The sequence below is a fragment of the Archocentrus centrarchus genome, chromosome 10, assembly GCF_007364275.1.
Source record: "Archocentrus centrarchus isolate MPI-CPG fArcCen1 chromosome 10, fArcCen1, whole genome shotgun sequence".
In the NCBI taxonomy this organism is placed as follows: domain Eukaryota; kingdom Metazoa; phylum Chordata; class Actinopteri; order Cichliformes; family Cichlidae; genus Archocentrus; species Archocentrus centrarchus.
Genome location: NC_044355.1, coordinates 27,620,051 through 27,627,379, shown reverse-complemented (window position 1 = coordinate 27,627,379; position 7,329 = coordinate 27,620,051). Strand labels below are relative to the sequence as shown.

The 7,329-nt window shown below is 40.5% G+C and overlaps 1 non-coding gene across 1 annotated transcript; it reads left to right on the top strand.

Annotated features, from left to right (window-relative positions):
- The first annotated feature begins 4,127 nt into the window (after window positions 1-4,127).
- trnal-uag (transfer RNA leucine (anticodon UAG)) lies at window positions 4,128-4,209 on the top strand. The gene has a single exon. It is a non-coding gene; the product is annotated as a tRNA-Leu (tRNA).
- The last annotated feature ends 3,120 nt before the right edge of the window (window positions 4,210-7,329 follow it).

Sequence of the window (7,329 nt, the reverse complement as noted above, 5' to 3'; positions counted from 1 at the left end):
GCATTAACTTTTTAAAGTGGCAGGATCGCAGAAATCAGCAAACATAAACTTTTTTTTTTTTTTTTTTTGTGCAGCTCGTAACACATTGTGTCTTGTTGCTAAATGTAGAATAACTGTATTTCCCAAGGAGAGAAAAAATGTTAATGTGCAACACTCTCAGCTGGACAAACAGGAAAGAAAGACAGGACAGGAGAGGAAGATATGTGCCATTTGATAAACCAGTAATTTTGCTTACTTGGAAAATCCTAATAAATGAGTTCTTTTTTACTTGGATATTGGATGGATACATCATGTGTTGATGTGTTTGTGAAATGTCTTGCAAAACTAACTGAAGTCTAATAATTTTGTGTTATTCAAAGGTTGCATGAAAAACAAGCTAAAGTGGTTAGTTTGCAGGATTGTGCTGATGCACTACAGTATGTGGGACCGGCGCAGAGCCGGCTGTGATGTGTGTGGTCGATGTTGGCTTACATCAAGGGCAGCAGTCGTGTATATATTTAAGGTGATGATGATGATTAAATTTACTCATAAATTTTACCTTTTATACCATCTTGAGGTTGGGAATCAGCCGTGATAGTGAATAATCTGCTAATATTTTGATGAATTCAGCTGGCTAAATCCACACAGAGCGATGAATATTTGAGTAGCAGCGCAGGTCAGCTCATCACAACTTGCACGCAAAGTAAAATCTACTGAAGCCACACACACACACACACACACACACACACACACACACACACACACACAGTCTTCTTTTCTAAGCCATAATCCAACAGTTCTATAAGCGACTGTTTTGAAGACCAAGAAGTCGATAAGAAATAAAAACATTTTTATGTGTCCAAAAAGTCTGATCATTAAGTCAGGATTGTACAGGACACAAGTAAAACTGCATATTTCTAAGAAGGAAATACCAACTCTGCTTCATTCTCCTTTATAAAAGCCTCTACTTTAAACTAATACTCATCAAAGTTTCTTTTTCAGCTTCTGCCCACTTTTTCTTGCCTTCAGTGACCAAATCTTCTGCCCCCTTTTAAACTCCTTTCTCTTTTCGTCTCACCTCACCTCCTCCATCTTCGCATCTCGTCCCCTCTCTCTTGACCTTGCCACACTTTACTCTCTTCTCTCTGTCCCCTGCAATCCATACGCCTTGTGGCTGTATCGGTTGTGTCATCTTTTATTCTCATCTAGCCCCCATCTCCCACACATTTTAAACAAGTGATTTGGACTGGGAGTGAGTCAGTCATATTCTCACTGGTGCATTCAGGCTCCTGTGCTTCATGGGATGGGGAGAATGTGGGTGTTAAAAGTGAATGAGTAACACTACTTCAGTGAGAACTGTTGACAGTCCCTTGAGCAAGAAACCTGACTTTCTCCTCTGCAGCCCCACTTGAGCAGTTCGGAGGTCAGCGACGGAACACTGGGGTTGAATTGAGCAACTCTCAAAGGTGAAAATGGGTAAAGCTCGACTACAAAGCAAGATTTTGGTCCTCACGTGTGGGAAAGTAAAAGGCTTAAATATTAATGCTGATGATTTGTAGAAAGATGAAGCAGAAGAATGTGAGGAGTGAAAAACAGATGGAATACAACCAACACCATCAAACTGAAGGAGCTGTTTAGGAAAGAAAGGCCTTCAGGTCCACACGTCATAGAGAGAAACTACTCACAGCCTTACTGAACTGATAAGAAGGGCCTGAGCCCAAGATAAGCAAAGAGAAAAGTGATATAAAACAAATACAGACTAATCAAACTGCAGGCCAACAGACCTTTACAGGGCCCCTGCTGAGCAGTGGAAGAGAACAAAGGTTTGTGTATATTGCATGAGGGATTGAATGACGTCGTGTCTTAACAGCCATAACCACTGCAGTGAAGAGGCAGTTCTAAGAGGTACTGGATTTAGGATGTCTCTGTGGAAGACTGACTTCACTCCTACCTCTGTTCTATAAAATGAAAATAGAGGAGCTGCAATGCTTTCATTTGCCTTTGCTTTTTACACTTATTTCTCAATCGCTTTGGTGCAATTCTCACATCAGAAAAGTCATTCCCGCTACTCTTAATGCAGTTCTCAAATCAGTAATGAAATTTCCCCGCCCACATCAGCCATTCTCATTGCTTTGCACTGCTATTGTTTCTGCGCATACTTCACTACTAAAGATGTTTGTCATTGTGTTGATGCACTTCTCATCTGAATCCCACAACTCACAAATCAGTTTGTATTTTTGTCAGAACTCTCGATCTCTCACCTTCCTTTATACTGCTCCATGCTGCATTAGTGTTTTCAATCACAAGCTTTTTTCAAATATGTATGAAAGAGCAAGGCCAGTCACACAGCCAGTCAGTGGTAGCAGTGAAACTGCCCTTCAGCTGAAAGCAAATATAAGCACATGTTCTCAGAAGAGGTTTAATTGAAACAAATAGAAATACCCCTTTGGTTTTCAGAGCTGCCTTAACGCTTTGTCGCATAGATTCAACAAGGTGGGAACATTCCTCTGAGATTTTGCTCCGTGTTGACATCATCACACATTTGCTGCAGATTTGTCAGACGCTCATCCAAATTTCCCTTTCAACCACATCCCAGAGATGCTCTGCAGGACTGAGATCTGGTGACTGTGGAGGCCATTAGAGTATAGCATTTTTCCACTCTTCTGTTGTCCATGCAAAATGTAACCCATCTGCATCAAGGTCCGATGTGTTCTGCTTTCAGAGATGCTCTTCTTCATACCTTGTTTGTAACAAGTTGTTGACTGGGTAATGTTGCCTTCCTATCAGCTCAAAATAGTCTGGCCATTCTCCTCTGATCTGTGACATCAACAAGGTATTTTCACCCAGAGAACTGCCGCTCACTGGGTATTTTCACCTTTTTTTTCTCGGTAAACCGTAGAGATGGCTGTGTGGGAAAATCCCAGTAGATAAGCAGGTTCTGAAATACTCAGACCAGCCCGTCTGGCATCAACAGCAGTGACACGTTCAGTCACCTTTCTTCCCCATTCTGATGCTCGGTTTGAACTCCAGCAGGCTGTCTTGTCTACATCCCTAAATGGTTTGAGTTGCTCACATGTGATTGGCTGATCAGAGATTTGCATTAACAAGCAGTTGAACAGGCGTACCTAATGAAGTAGGTACTGAATGTATGAAGCATGACTTTACTAGAATATATAGCAGTTGGTGCTATGCTCTCAGATTGTATATATGCACATCATTTTATAAGGAACATTTTGCTTTTCTCAGGTTCAGCAATCTTATGCAGTATCAACGGGGGGGAAAGACCATCTTGTGTGCCGAACCCAGCCTTGACAAGAGGTGTATGACCAACAGCCCTGCACCAGGGCTGTTGGTCATACACCTTCTACTCCCACACAGAGAAAAACACCTCTACTGCAGTCAGGAATGGGCTGCAAGGTGGAAGGAAAACATTTATGAAGTGCTGGTTGTTTGTGAACCACTCGTGTATCAGGACATCACGGTGAAAGTTCACATTGTCTTCAATCACTCTCTGCTGGATTTCATGTAGTCGGATGGCATTATTTTGAAGGACCGTGTCAACATTGAGTGCTTCTTGCTGTTGGGAGAAAAGAGCATTCCTTCCAGCCTCATTTGGTCATCTTTCAATTCTAGAAAAGGGAAAATACACTTTCAAACATATACAGACAGTAAAAATAGCATTCTAATGAACACTGCAGTACTTCCAGTATAGCAACAAATGTTGAACAGCAAGAAACATTTACCTGTTCTCCTCTCTGAACTTCCTGATGATGCTGGCTTTGAATTGGGTTGGACTCTTTGTCCTGCTTCCCTAATTGTCATCCCATGAACAAGGACATGGTGTAGAGTAGTTGCCGGTTTTTCATCAGTAATGATTGTGCTTGGTCATCCTCATCCCCTTCCTCCTCATCCACCACCTCTCACACAAACTCGTCCTCCTCTGTCTCTCTGTATGCATGGCCGCGTGCCCCCTGTGTGCTCTGAACTGACTGTCATCCTTCCCAGTTCGTCTGGTCACATCATCAGAAAGATGCGTCTCCATTTGTGAGTTGCTGTGTGTAAAAGATGACAGCTGTGTTTAGTGACTGAGAATGTGTTTAAGGTTTGACCAAAAGCGTGTTTGATTCGAGAAGCATTTGTCTGCATCAGGTAGTGTGGCCGAGTGGTCTAAGGCGCTGGATTTAGGCTCCAGTCTCTCTGGAGGCGTGGGTTCAAATCCCACCACTGCCATCTTTCTCTTAGTTCCTCAGCACATCCTCAGAGATTTAGCAATAAAAAGAGGTGTCAACTATAAATCTCTCCGAGTGTCTTTGCGAAGTGAAAACTTGGCACCATATGAATAAGCTCAGTGATAAAATGAAATGATCTGCTATTTCTCACAGGATAGCATGCTACCCAGCCATGGAAAAGTATTTCTAGATCTTGAACAACTCTTTGAACCATCAAACCATTTTCTGCCACTTATCCAGGCTCATCTCATCATCTTCTCATCCCAGCTGATTCAAATTCAGCCCCAAAGCTGGAGGTCACTGAACAAGCCATCAAATTACATCATCCACAAACAGCAGAGACGAAATCCTAAGGCCACCAAACCAAATTTGTAATGTACACATAGCCACACTTGCTATAAAAGACTGTATTGCTCATATTGCACCCACTTTTTTTTTTAAAGATATCTCAAACTCTTCATCTGTTTTTTTTTTTGTTTGTTTTTTGTTAAATGGATGGTTTATTATATATGAATGTTTACTTGTACTTCTTTACATTAAAAGAAATTTATGTTAGCAAGTAAGTTTTCCTGGTTCAGCCCACATTAACTTGGATTATGTGCAACAGTGAGTTTGAGGCCCCGGCTTTGACACGATTATTTTGTCAAAACAATAGCATCAAAATTGATATAATCTTACTACTATACTGCTCTGACTGATTTGCTGATGTAGCCATCAACCTCTCTCAGAGATGCTGTCTTTTCTCTTATTCAGACAACCTCTGAACATTCTGGCTAGAGTGACCAGATCCCAACAAACTGAATGTGGGGCAAAGCGGAACATGTTACTAATGCTGAGAGGTCACTTAAAAAAATAACACAAACTATTCAGGTTAAAGGTTAAGCAGTGATCATGTGAAGGAGGAATATGCAATTTGGAGCTGGAACCTGTCCCAGCTCCACAGAAAAACAATTCATGAGTTCCTCCAAAGCAGGAGATTTCCTTCTGTTTCTGAATGTGACACAACAGCAGTGACTTAAAGGATTATTTAGAGCTAAAAACGATGCTGTGGCAAAGGTGGATTCTAACAAACCAAACAGGATACAAACTATGGTTTAATAATTGATCTATTTACTAAAGTTTGCTGAAGTGTTTTTTGATGCGTTCCCATAACTACATACAGAACAACGTCTTTTATAATTATTAAAGTAACTGTCAAAATATATCCACCTGCAGTATAATGAAATATGTGTAACATGATTCATTGTCAAGTATCATGCATAGTACTGTGGTACTGCGGCTTTATCCCTCCCATCAAAGCTTTGGTGAACATTAAGGTAAAAATGCTACACTTTGTTTATCCAGAACATGTAAGAAAACCTGAAAGCAGATGTGATGAAATCCAAAAGCCTTCTTCCCACATAATTTTGCCCTTCTACTTTTTACAGAAGGTCTTCTTATATGGAATGCTTTTAAGACTTTTTTGTGGCATCATACTTTGATAAAGGTTTTGAATGTATTGTTTTATGGGACATTGATATTTGTCAATATATGCCTTGGGTTGTGACAGTGTTTTTGGTGGAAGAAATATGGACTTTGGAGAAACTAGCCCTTGAACTGGGAAACAGCAACAGTGTTTACTCTTGCAGCACATTGACAACTTTGTATTTTAGAAAGCCAATTAGATTGACCTGACCTCACAACTCCCACTGGCTCCAATACATTTCCTGTATGCCTCCAAAACCACTGGAACGATATCCTGTAAATGTTTTATTTCTATGGGAAGTTGTGAACACTATCAAAGTTACAAAGCTAATTTCAAAATGTCTGAAGCAATCATTTCACTGTGTCGCCCTTTGCCCTCCACCTGTTTTTGGTGCTTTCTAGCCGTATTCTCTGATGCATGTGAGTCCATATGTGTATGTGTGTGTGGATGCCTGTGTTAGAATGGCTACCTTCTTATCTTTTTTAATTACCGTGATCTGTCGGCTTCCATCTCTATCAAAACCATCTGTGTGTGTATGCATAGGTGTATGTGCTCTATGTCTTTGAGTTATCTGAGGTTATCTTTTTGCTAAATGTGAACCACTGGAACCTTATCCAACCTTTTATTGATTTTGTGTCTGCCACACTTAGCTCAACATCGCTCACCTGGTTTGGGGCAAGGCGTTGGGGAACAATTGAGGAAAGAAAGAATGCAGTTAGCTCTAAAGGGTTCAAGATATGGAAACATTTTTCTTTTTAAGACAAAAGGCTGACCTAGTGTATCTAGTCCATTCTCATTCCTTGGGCATCAATTAGTGTCAGTTTGTCAATGCTGCTGATATGGCTCATTTATGCAGAAGGTGTCCGTTGGCATCTGTGTCCAGACACGAGGGTTATGACATTTGTGAGACGGTTCTGCCAGCTTGCTATTTTTCAGCTGTGGTGAAAGGCTATAAACTATCCCAAATCATTATATTTTCATACACCTAGCCAAGACGTGTTAAGTGCCGAATCTTAACAAGATGGTGAAAGAGTGAAAAATAAAACAAATCAATGAGCTGAGAAAAAAGAATGGTGCAAAAGAAAAAAAAAAGGTCCTACTGGGACTAACCAGGCTATGAACTGAAGCCTCCTACAGTACTAGTAATGTTGTTGATTTTTGACAGACCTACTTTCTAACAGAGAGAAAAACATTTTCACAGCAGTAACAGACAGAGCTCAGAATCTGATGGAACGGCCTAAGTTGACAGCCCGATATGTGAACATGTAAATCTTTGCAAACCTATAACTGCTTGTTGTTTAACCTGCTCTGGAGGGCAAAGGGGAATAAATGGTTGGGGTACAGCTAGAAAAGATGACTAGTCTGACCCCAAACATTCATTAAAAAAAGAGAGAAGCTGGCTAGATAAGCAGTTTTCCTGCAATATTTTCTGAACAATTTCCCCTGGATACATAACAGTGAAGGATATGTGACATATGCTTGTTACCTCTTTAGTCTATAGAATTAGATACTCAAGTGCTCAGGAAGCTTTAATGAAGCAATCAAGACTTCTAATGAAGAGGATGCAAACTGACAAAGCTGAAATAGTTTTCCTGTATTTGAATTTAGAAGTAGGTGGTCAAAAACGCCTGCAAGTCAGAATTAAATATATGACAG